We start from the raw sequence: 12762 nt of genomic DNA, 5'->3' as shown, positions 1-12762 counted from the left end.
ACCGCGTGCAGAGTGTATCGATACGTTATCAGATTCTGCAGTTCACGCGAAACGTTTAACATGAAGATAAATGTAATTATAGAAATATAGAAATAATTTTTGCGAACTGAAGTACGAAGGGAAAGCAGATGGATGCCCGGCGAGTTATTTCGAAACAGCCCGGGACTATCGATCTGGCGAAATCGATAGAACGGAAATACCGCTTTATTCTGGTAAATGCTACCCTGTTATTTCAATTTAGCAGAGTCTCTCTTGTCGCAAGATAGCATCGCTCAATTATTTGTGGATTATCATAAAAATCTCAATCTACCCTCGATCTCGAATTTACGTCCAAAATTAGACTTCAACGTTATTATATATATAATGTCAAATAAAGTTCAACAATTATGAAGATATACAACGGTATAATGATCGATTATACTCGTCATCTAATTGTAAATTTAAAAAAAACGGAGCGCGCTCGGCGAAGCGTCGAATCGTTAGTTCCGAGATCTGAAAGTCTGAAGTAGTAAAAAAAATTGTTTCTACGAAAAACGGATCAAGACGGTTCCCCGACGAGGGAGGGAGGGAGGTAGCGACTAGACCTGGTCAGCGCGGGCGGTCTCGCGGGTTAAAGTTCGATTTGCACGTACGCCGCGAGATACGATCTTCGGCCGGTGGCCAGGTGGCCATGGCGACGGATCGTGAAAATCGCGTGGCCGGGGTCGATCAATACGAGCGCGGCTCCTCGCTCCCTCGCTCGCTCGCCCGGCGGCCGGCGCTCCGCGAGAGTCCCCTTCCCTGACGTCGCCCCGCCGCCCCTGCGCGGTGTTTCCGAGGGGACCCCTCCCGCGCGTATGCCCCTTTGCGCGCGCGAAAAAGCGGTTCGTATACGCGGCGTACGAAAGTACGCGCGCGCGTACGTAAACGCGACGCGGCGCGGCGTCGGAAGGGAGAGAAATAGAGGACGAGAGAGAGAGAGAGAGAGAAGCCGTGGTGGTGTAGGAAACGCGACGTATGAGAATCCGCACATGCATGAGAACCGAGGGGTTTGCTCGTCGGGAGGAAAACGCGGCGCGGCACGTGCTCCCGAGACGCGTCGGGAGCGTCGGGACCGCGACAGACGGACAGAGGCGACAAGTGCGCGTCGCGGGACTTAACTCTTTCCGCCCTTATCGGCGAATCGACTGTCCCCTTCTCTCTCTCTATCTCGCAATAATCGATTCACTCCCCCGGGAGTCCTTCGGGCGCTCTCTCTCCTCTCTCTCGCGTTTCCACTATCCGCCCATCTATCTGAACGCCGAACGCCGACCTTTGCGCAGCAACGCTTATTTATTTTCCGGTACCTTTCAATAATCTCTCTTCTCCCGATGGGGCCTGTCACCAGTGTCACCTGGTTCCTCTGCCGACTGTGTCGCACGCGAAACCGAGCACCGTGCGGGGGCGGTCAGCCCTTGCGCGAGCCTCCTCCGGCTCCCTTCGCTTCGCACCGCTGTCACCTCCGCTAATGTGCACTGTTATCACGCTACTGCTCTCGCACCACCGCCCGGAACAGAAGGGGAAATCAATGAAAGTAAAGTACGGCGCGAGCGCTCGTAAACCGGCATTTATGCACGCCGCCTGACCACCGTTCTCGGTACACTTCGTAACGACGGGCGACGGCCGCGTATCGACATGAACGTGGCTGCTTTCGGCGTAGAGACCCGAAGACGCGAAACGCGAGGGTGGTGATGATGGTGGGTGGGAGAGGAGAGAACGGCGAACACAGGGCACAGGGCGGCCCGGCGCGCGACGTACGAGTGCACCAACGTTTTGATGAGCGACGTATATACCCGCGCGCGTCTATACGGGAGTACGGAGGGGACGGAGAGGGTGGGTGCAAGGGTCCGCGGTCGAGAGACACGGTCGAGAAAAATTAAAGCTTGAAACACTAGACTAAGAAAACGGAAAGAACGACGCGACGCGCGACACGGGCGAAGGCTGCCTAGAGACTGAAACGGGCGAAACGGCGCAACGGCGCGGCCGGCGCCGGCGGCGGTTGGCGGCTTCGCCGCTTCGCTTCGTCCCTTGCGACTCGCCACCACTCGGTCGTCCTCGGCTACCCTCGCGAGCGCTCGGCGCGCGACGCGACGCGCGCCTCGCGCCTACCGACGCCACGCCGCGCGGAGCGTATCGCGAACCCCTTCTTCCATACATCCGTGATTCGGCCATTCGGCTGATTCGGTGATTCGGCCCGAGCACGCATAGAATCGCGAGGAGAAAGGGAGCTCGCCGCGCCGTCCGCCGATCGAAGTGTACATGCTAATAAGTTAGGGATACGCGGATACCCGAAATTTTCCAATCGCTCCAATCGAACTTGTCGATGAGCCGAGCTCAAATCGAGCCTGACGAGGATAATCGAACTTTCGATTGAATCGATTAAATCATCGCGATGCAAGCTCGATAATAAAATACTGTACATCCGTAAATCCAATCTTTGCGGATGTAACTTATAATTAATGGAAGAGATGTAATGTATAACATATATCACGAAATATATATTCTCTCAACAAGAAAGAGGGAAATTTTTAATTTATCAATCGATACGGTTGAGAAATATACGTAGGATGCGAATATTTGTGCATGAATGATTGGAGATAGAAATCGGAAATATTCGAATATTATATTGTATAGGTATATGTATATGAAGACAGGACCGAGCGAACTTCTTTATCACGTAAAAAAACGTTTGCTTTTAATTGCGAATCTTTCCGATCCAGTTTCACCAACCTAATTCCGCGCGAAGGGGAGGTGCACGCTCAAATCTCAAGTTGCGCTACCCCTCGGCCCCGTAACCGGCCCTTCAAGGTTTTTGACCCTCGGTACGCGCCACGGTATCGCATCGAGATAAGGGTCTCCCTCTCACCTCTTACGCTGTCCGTATTCGATCGCAACTTCGCGGAAAACCGCAACCTACACCATCTATATAAAAATCATCCGATATATATATATAACAAGAGATGTGTCAGGAGTTCTATAGCTTGGAAATATCATTCCACCTGCAGACGTACGTTAGCAATGTACATACCTGCCTTTTATACAAATGCGTTTTAAAGAGTTATGTATAAATTATTGGAAATTATAGAAATTGAAAATATTCAGACGTTATATGAAGACAAAACCGAAAGAACTTCTTTACGTAAAAAAATGTCTGCCTTTAATTGCGAATCTTTTTCCCCGCTCCAGTTTCATCAACCTAATCTTGCGCGAAGGGAAAAGGTATACAATTCTCAATCCTCAATAAGATCAAGAAAAATACGGGACTGTAATTTGATGACATTAGACTCATCGTCAAGTTTTGTCCGAGAGCTTTGTGCGAGAAAGAAAATCTAACGCTACGGATATCGTTGTGGCTGTACAACCGGACGAAATTAAAATTTAATTGACTGTCCGTATTTTGCGGGAATTACGAGAGTTTGTTTCGTAACGTATACGAAGCGCGTAATCGCGGGAAACGGATCGAAGTAGCTGCATCCCTGACCTTAGCCCGGAGTTTATACCCGGAGATCGAGTCGACGGGTCTCCCGACGGTATATTACAGACCGAAATTACACGCGGCTCTGACGAAACGGGCCGAGTAAGACTTGGCGGCCGTGCCAATAAACTCAGTGTTTTCCGAAAATTTATTTCCGTTGCTGCGTGCGCCGCGTAACGCAACTAGCGCGGCATCGGCGAGAGTATTTTTACGAGCGAGTCGTGTCGTAAACGCGACAGGGTGATGTCGCGAGAGATCGTTCCGTATCCGAGATACGGAAGAAATCGAAAAGCGACGAAATGACTAAAAAAGATGAATAATTGTTCTCGACTTTAATATTCGTCTTAATGGACTCGTGGATAATAACGCGAATGAAATCATCATATATCTCGGTCGAGTGCCCTCGTGGCGCGATCACGAAGGAGAAAAAATTCTCGAGAGTCGCGCCCATGACCATACCTAATGTCAAGCGTCGCTACCTATTGGAGGCTCTATAACGTCTGGTCAAGGTGGAGAACAAAAGGGAATAAAGTTTAGACTAGGGCACGACCGCTAACAGATGCAGAACGGCATATGCAAAAAAGAATGTGGCGTACACATGCGCGTGTACTATATATTATATAATATATACACACGTACACATCCCTCGCATGCAAATCCTTCCTTCCCCCGAAATCAAACGCGTCTCTTTTTAAACCTATGACTATCCCCAACCAGGGGGGAGAGAGGCAACTTGGAAAGGATAATCCTGTCACGGCGACTACTAATGATTAATAAATGCACAGAGAAACATCTGACTTCTGAATTTTTTTACAATACTTTGCGTTTTCGAAGTGAAAGTGAAAGTATTGACCTATAATGCTCGCTCAAATTCATTGATAACCTCGTTGATAACTAATCTAAAAAGGTATGGAGGTATAATACCTATATATAGAGATATAGCTTGTGCGTGTGATAAAATGTAACATGTAATGAATAAAAAGTTAAGTGTATAAACATTAAGCACACGCGCGTGCACGACAAATTTCCGAATTATTTTGCAAGATTTTAAAAAGTGCAAATACGCCGGTCACGTGGCGAACTCGTGAATCATTCCTGTCGACAAACGCAGACCTCACCCTCCTTAGTTTAGTCACAATCCAGCTGTCGAAGCTGCGTTTTTCGGGGGTAGGTCCCCGACATCATCGGTCTGGCACGGCGGGCACGAGCTATACGTAATTCCACGGTGCTATACCTTGGGAACGATAATTCTGTCCAGTAACTTTTTCTGGGGTCATCGAACCCTTAACGAGATTCCGTCGATACTCCCGACTCGAAATCGATTTGGCCTTACACCACGCGGAGAACGAAGCGCAAAGTTATTTAGAAGTGTACCGAGAACACTCGTAAATATAGCGTCACGCGAAACATTGCTTGATTTAATAACAAGACAGTACTCAACTTCTCCTTTTGCAGACGTAATTATATTCTCGAGAGAATATCTCTATAGTTCTATACAATTGATACCCCAGCCAGTAAGAAAATCTCATTTGAGCGATAGCTATCTCGTTCAAGCAACATAGAATTTCGCGCAATAAAGAAATTCGCGGGGTAACCATTGTGAATCATTAAGGATCGTTTAGTCGTATTGATATCGATCGAGATTAAAGATATAAACAATAAATTACCTGTTGTAGTATGCAAAAAGAGAAATAATGGCCGATTCTCTCATGATTAAATTAGCACGTTAATTCAGCCTTAGCGAAAGCAGGTGATCTCTAGGTACAACCAACGGCAAAGTTTTAATCGTCGATTACGGCGATTACGTGTGTGTGTGTGTGTGTGTGAGCGAAAGTATCTAAGGATACCTACAAGTTCTGTAACAGTCTGTTAAACATGTTGGATCCGAAAACAGATTTATCTAATAGTTTCAACTTTGACTTTTTTCTCACTCTACTTTTTTATTACTCGAGCTCTGCGTAATACAAAACTTAAAGATTAATCATTCCGAGAACGCAACGATATATATTTATCTATATGCATATAAATGCGGATTATTTCACTCCAGAACTGAAACTTAGTGTTTCGCTGAAATCAAAGGGTCTTTTTTCTACCTCGAATCATTGCTGCTCGAGCGTGTACAAGCTCACCACGGCTAAGTGAGCGATTTTTTTTTTTTTCAGGGAAAGTTCATTAATCCGGTAACGTCGTACAACGTCAAGATTACATGTAATTAATTCCTCGCCCATTTTCTCGTGCGAGAGAAATCGCCCGTGAAGTATGAAGTGTGTGCCCTAATTAAAGCTTCAACGCGTTCACGATTAATTTTTCGTGACACTCACAATCAATCAGCATTCATAATTGGAATAATTATCGATTTAACGATAATTATTGCGATAAATTTAATTTAAATTGATTTAAAATTTAATATATGTCATCTTCCGCGAGAAAGAATTTCTCGCTGAAAATAATTTGATAAGGAAAATTAAATTCTCTTTTTCTCTCTGCATATTCCTTCGGAATACAGGATTTCCGAAGTATAATTAAATTCGGCTTACAACGAATTCTCAATAGTGAACGTAACAAATTAATTTTCCGATAACTCGTACACTTGTCAAAACAAGTTTTTAGCAAGTGAATCTGTTATATGTTTCCTATATTTCGAGCAATGATTACGTGGTTGTCCGTGACGTGTTACAGCGTATCACAGACGTATGTACATATACACGTAATGCATATATTAGTACGTACGTGCGCGTCTCTGCAAGGCAATCATATTGTATATACGATGTGTAGGAAGAGAAGCAAGAGAGAGAGAGAAAGAGAGAGAGAGAGAGAGACGCAGAGAAGCTCCATTGATTGGTCGGTGGCACGGTAAAACGTTGCAGCTATCCTGGGGGTATATGAACCCCGATATATACGCTTCTCTCTTCGCCATTTCCTCTCTCGCCCCTCTCTCTCTCTTTCTTTCCCTCTCTCGCTCTAGCTCTCTCCCTCTTATTCGTCTCGCGTACCCTCGCTACGATTTTACCCTGTAGTGAAACGCAGGCGCGTCACATGGACCCAGGAACGATCAATACGAGGTTCCCCAACCAGACGTAGTCTCTCTCGTTCTCTCTCATTCGTTTTTTCTCTCTCTCTCTCTCTCTCTCTCTCTCTCTCTCTCTCTCTCTCACTCACTCACTCATTTTCTCCCTTCTGTTCTCTGTTTCTGTTTCGTTCTCTCTCGCTCTCTCTCTCCATCTCTCATAATTCCATCTTTACGCCAGCCTTTGCGACATCGCGGCTAATCTTTGATATTTCGGCACTCGCCCGAGAATTCTATGCCAGACACGCGGAAAACGAAGCCAATTGTTCAATCGTGATTGAACCTTTTCGCTTTTCGCTCACTCTCGCCACTCTTTGCGTAATCTTAGCTCGAATATATAAATTATACACCTTTTACACACTTATTGTTAAATGTTAATTTAAAAAACGTGCAGATAAAAAAAAGTTTAAACGTAACGGGAAGAGAACTTATTGTTAGTCACAATCTTCCTTATTTTTTATATATTTACACCTGTGTACACATCAATACCAACGTGAAAGAACGGCTTCGGCTTTGAAGATCAAACCTCACCGAGATTTGTTCTCCGTCAAAAAAAAATTGACATTGAATCTGGTATTCAACTGGCAGTTTCAGTTACCTAGTTTAGTAAAAGAGAAAAGCGATATCAATCGATCTCCATCGACAACATATCGTTTAGCGCTCCCTCTCTTTGGCTCACGCACCATTGTAATCGAGGCCGTCGCGGACGGAAGTGTCCCTCTCGAGACATCCTGCTTGTCCTCGACAAGGACCTGCAGTCCCGGTCCTCGCTCCATCCCGAATCTGCTTGATGCCTCATCATGCATCACGAAAGTTCGGCGTCTCCTCTCTATAGCGTTATTTCAATTTGCTGTTTTTCGGTCGGTACGCCGCAGGGATCGATAAGGGGTTGGATCGGGGAAAGAGAGAGAGAAAGAGAGTGTGTGTGTGAGGATGGGAGGGCAAGAGGGAAAAGGCGAGAAGTATGTATGTATATATGTTTTATGCGTATACGTGTATGTATGTGCGTATGTTGCGACATTGGTGCTCCCGCGACAGTCGCTTTCTGGTGCCACGCCCAGGGTGAGAGAAAGAGCGCGGTCTGGTGCACACACAATATCGCGCCGTGCGTAAGCGTCAGCTGCTGGACGCAGCCGTTCGCGGTTATGGCAGACCGATCGACGTTAAATGCAACAACTTCGTCAGGTCAGGTTAATGAGCCCCGCCATGGCTCTCTAGTTCCGCGTTATAACCCTTCCGAATGCGTCCCTCGCACAGGATCACGCAATTGTTTTTTACAGCGAGGTTTTTCCTACGTGTGCAAGAACGAGACCTTGAGTACTTCTGGCGACACTTTGCGATCAACGCAACGCGCACTGCAATTTTGACGAAAAACAATAAATGTACCGTAATTTTCGGTAAATCTCTACTACTGTTTACTCTATAATTTCTTAGCCAATTTATAATTAAAATTAAAAGATCGAAATGTTCACGGCTAATTGCGGAATAAGATTACGTATTATGTGGCAATGTACGCATCTATTTAGGATTGAAGTGAAAACAGCGACGGCACCAGCTCGGGAGCACCATAGGAATCTTTTGGACTTAAAAGGACAACCTAAATGTGTGATACCGAAAGATTCCTCGTATGAGAGAAATCTCCGGCACGGAGAACGAACGTATACATAAAGATCGGCAGCCGATCGGCGTACAATCGACGTACACAGATCCGCTAGTAAATAGTTAATAATTATAACGGCAATAATAACAACAATAATAACAAGATAATAATAACAATAATGATAAAGATTCGTGAGAATCACAGAAACAACGAAAGTAAAGAAACAAATGAACATACCGGTTAACGATGAAAATCAGTGGTTGGAGGATGCCGATATCTGGGCGCAGAACGGAACGGCGGTGGGTTATACTTAATTACTTTTATTTTTTTTCTATTACGCGGTATTTCGTACGTATATCGCGGCTGCGTTTCCCGTATCTTTGTACTAGTTTTTCCTCTTTTTTTTCTCTTTCAACAAATTTCTCAACAAACTGTATGATACGCGACTTGGAACGTCCGAACCGACCGACGATCGCGCGATCAACGTGGAGGCCGGTTTTCGATCATCGAACACGAGTCCCGGCATCGAATTCCATCGAAAACGAGATACTCGGATGCCGGATTATTAGTGAACACTCGATAACTATAACTCGCGACAAGAGATAAACAAATCTCGCGCGCGGCGAACACACCCAGTGTCTCTCTCTCTCTTTCACTCCCACCCCCGACCAGCAGGACGCACTCCTATTTGTCCTTCTCCCTATCCCTTTCTTATTCTTTCTTTCTCTTTCGTTTTGTCTTTGCTGGTGCCTCTTCTGCCGATTAAAGGATCTTCCAGCTGACGATCTCGTTGATCACGCTACCGGTTCCTCGTTAACGCGCTCAACTCAGCTCAACTCCCGTTTTCTATCTGGCTCTCGCGTTATCTCACGTGAGAAGATCACGCACCGTCTTACGCGCCGATTCGAGTTGTTATCGCGACGCGTTAAGTTAATCAGAGGGATCGGAGAAGGGTAAATGATCGAGACACCAAGAAGATGCTCCTTGGGGCAAACCGAGTCGGGAGTACGAGTTGACGGAGAACGTAGGATCAGGGATCAGAACAAAATTATAAGACCGGAAGAACGCGGAAGGTAGTTCCTCTGCTTTATCTTTAGCCGATTTCGCCCGGCAAATTTATCTTCCCGCGCGATATTCACGAGATCCACCTCTCGCTCTTTTCTACTTTCTCTCCGCGCGAATTTTCTCGTGACAGTGTCACCCGAATGGCGAACGACAATATCGCTCGATCGACACGTGGACGAGACAAAGCAGCAGCAACAAACTGAACTTTAGAGGACGACGATGGCGATGAGAGCAACGGCGACGACTGTTCTTTTTGTGACGACGAACGATACCGAATCGAGGGTTTTTCTCTTTCTTTTTTATGCCGAATTGAAGGGTCAGAAATGAGGAGATATGCAAGCAAATAGTAAGAATGTTGCGGGTATAACGGTGTCTACAACGCAATGCCTTTATGTGGTGCGGTAACTAAACTGACGAGGCTGAGTCCCGATACCGACGGCTGCACCCTCTGGACGCCCACAGCCGCCGCCCCCACCGTCCCGACACGTCTCGGGGGTGGGATAGACTCGGGGCGAAAAGAATCGCGAAAAACCCTCGGTCGAGGGAGAGATTGGCGCCGATACACGCAGACGCCGTCGTCGTCGGTGAAAGGTGAAGAAGAGACCGCGGGAGCCAGCGCGGGAGAAGAGGTCGGAAGGGATGCGAAGGCGGAAGAGGTCCGGGAGGGGTGGAGGGTGGCGGCGGTGAGGAGTCCGACGGTGCCGGGAAAGGGGTGGAAATTCGCGCAAGCGTGATCGGCGGCCTGCACCCTCCGCATACCGCCGAAGGTTGGATGGTTGGTTCGTTCGTTGGTTGGTTGGTTGGTCGGTCGGTTGATTCTGTGTGCGTTGCCCCGATGCACATATTTCCAAACATCGAGCGCGCATCGCGGCGCAGCCATGGAGAGATTTTTTCAGTCATTATACGCACGAGACATACCCATGATAAATGATGCCTGGCCGGGAGAGGGGAGATGAGGGTCCTATTGATTAAAACGATCGTCCCGGGAGTTACAGGAACCTACCACTCTCGCATAGGTCATTGCACGAGTAGATGCAGTTACATTGATGTTCCATTAATTGGTTCGGTTCAACGCTTCCCGAAATGATCTTTAATTGCACGCGTTCTTATGAATCAATAGACCTAGGTTACAATTCCAGAATTGAGAGTCTTAATTTGGCTATTTGGTGCAGGGCGCGTTCTAAATTATGCTACAAATTGAGATATTTTATTTATATAATTAATATGCTTGAAAGAGAGGCAAAAAGTAATTCAACGTTCCTAATGAAGGGTATATGAATAATCCAGAAATATAAATAATTCAAACATAACGCAATCGCGGTTATTTATAGATCGATCAATAATTATACGGAAAAATATGGGCCGACGTAGAAACGGGCTCTGCCGCTGTAAATCTCGCCCTTATATGTATAGTTGGACGATATTTTACACGTCTCCAACATCTCCGTTGTGAGAGTAAAAGAGGATGGAAGAGAAATGGAAAGATGGGTATACCATATAAGTGAAAAATATGAGAAAACTCTATGAAAAATAATAACTCGAAAGAGGATAATAAAATTTACGCAGACGTTGGTTTACGAAAATTGAAAGAGAGGTATAAGAGGAGAAGTACAAATAAGACTGGATGCCAACTTTCAAACTACTGTACTCGGATGGATTAAAAAAGGGAACGAAAAGGGAGAGATATTAGAAGAGCGCAAAAGAGTGCGTGCAATTTTAGAACGCGAGCTAGTATCTCTTAACTGTAGCATCCATCACGCGGACCGATCGATCGAGCTACATTACGACGACCGATCTTCGCGGGAAGCTGGTATGATTAATATCATGAGTGCATACGAACTTTTGAACAACCGTACGTCGCCTCGATTATCGATGGGGGGAGCGTGGAGGCCAAAGAGAAAGGGGAGAGAGGCATAGAGAGACGAACGGGGTTGGGGGTGAGAGTAGTAGTCGTCATAAATACGCACGCGCCAAATAGGGTTCATGCAATGGAGGGGTTGATGAAGGACTGGATGGCGCAAGCGCCGGACAGAGGGTGTAAAAGCTCGCCGGGAGTGCCTGTTTCCTCGACAAATGGCTTTTCGGTAACGCAAACGCGGCCAAATTTCATCATACGGCAAATTCCATATTCCATTTCATAAAATAAAACTGTAATTTTCTCTCTCTCTCTCTCTCTCTCTCTCTCTCTCTCTCTCCCTCTCTCTCTCTCTCTCTTGTTGAGATTTTGTTGCTCATAGTGATGCAAAGCGCTCCCGATTCGGTCATGAGAAATAATTTTTTTGCACGAAATACTGCAAATGTCAAGTCTTTGCTATTTGGTCAATTGGAATTGCGCAAAACGTTGTTTGAAAGAATCCCGCAAAATTGAATTTTATCGTATAAATACAGCACATATTACTTTACAAAATTATACAAAAAACTTATGCAAAATGAATTATAACAAAATTATTATTATAATTCCTCTTTGCGTAAGAAATATGGCGAAATAAGCTTACTTCATCATATTTATATATTATGATCTTTACGCGTTATCAAGTTAGTATCAAATGGCAGAATAAAGAGCTCGTACAACGTGTAAGTTTAAAAAAGTTCATAAAGCAAACGGCGAACGCGTTTATCTCATGGCGGCGATCTCATCTGCGATCAACGACCATGAACGATAACGCGAATATATGAGGTCTATCGATCGCTTCTTTTTTATACACACATGCGTGAGACTGTTTGCTTCTGTAGCGTTAGGTACTCGTTAACGAACCTCGTGACGAACGATTTCTTAATGAGTCACGTCATGGATGAAGGCAAGAACCGATAAATATCGGACACGATGATATATACATAATTGGTTTCGTTTGTGCCACATTTCGATATTACAAGATATAAGAGATAGGCGAACGGTGTGGAGCAAAGGAGTCGCCGTTGTGGAACAAAGGAAATAAGAGAGAAAGAGTCATTGGGGAGAGACGAAAAGGGACAAGGGAGACAAGGGGTGTAATCTAATGGTAAATAGCACGTATGCATATAAGGGTCAGTCGAAGTGCGTCAGTGGCGTAGGAGATTGAATACTGCTTATCAACGCGAAACAGGCAATTTTATTAAGAAACTTCGCTAAATATGTCATAATGTTACATAACAAAATAAATATAGAGAAGCGTGTAGAAAAGTAGTCCGATCTTGGTGTCAATAAGTAATAACGAGAGAGTAACAAATAATATATTACGTTTTAAAAATTCTGTTCTTCATTGTTATTATCGTAACAATGATGTATTTATCACAATAATAATGTGATATTATTGCGTATAATTATAATTTATTATAATATTACATAATATGTTTTAGAATTATGCAAAAAACTTGACAGCAAATTTAATGTTTGAACCGGTTACATTTTCGCGTGTATCATTCTTTATCGTATCAACTATCTTTTAAATATATGTATATGATACTAATTATAAGTCATAGAAAGAAAAAAAGAGAAGAAATAACTTTCATATACCAATCTCATATTTACAAACGTTGGCTAAAAATAACCAATGATTG

The 12762-nt window shown here is 45.0% G+C and overlaps 1 protein-coding gene across 13 annotated transcripts in view; it reads right to left on the bottom strand.

Moving 5' to 3' along the window:
• LOC139809230 (ELAV-like protein 3) overlaps positions 1-12762 on the bottom strand; it is a 42688-nt gene that overhangs the window by 16231 nt on the left and 13695 nt on the right. For 3 of the 13 annotated variants that reach the window (XM_071772000.1, XM_071772001.1, XM_071772004.1), the window contains exon 1: positions 1326-1999. The exons of 3 other annotated variants lie outside the window; for them this stretch is intronic. The gene's annotated coding sequence lies outside the window, so the exon portion shown is untranslated. Of the gene's footprint in view, positions 1-1325; positions 2009-7243; positions 7390-8397; positions 9644-12762 lie in introns of those variants that run through there. 7 more of the 13 variants (XM_071771998.1, XM_071772002.1, XM_071771996.1 and 4 more) reach the window with 6 other exon arrangements.

This window comes from Temnothorax longispinosus, chromosome 2 (assembly GCF_030848805.1).
Source record: "Temnothorax longispinosus isolate EJ_2023e chromosome 2, Tlon_JGU_v1, whole genome shotgun sequence".
Lineage (NCBI taxonomy): Eukaryota > Metazoa > Arthropoda > Insecta > Hymenoptera > Formicidae > Temnothorax > Temnothorax longispinosus.
The sequence above is the reverse complement of the archived record's forward strand: the minus strand, read 5'-3'. Positions and strand labels throughout refer to the sequence as shown.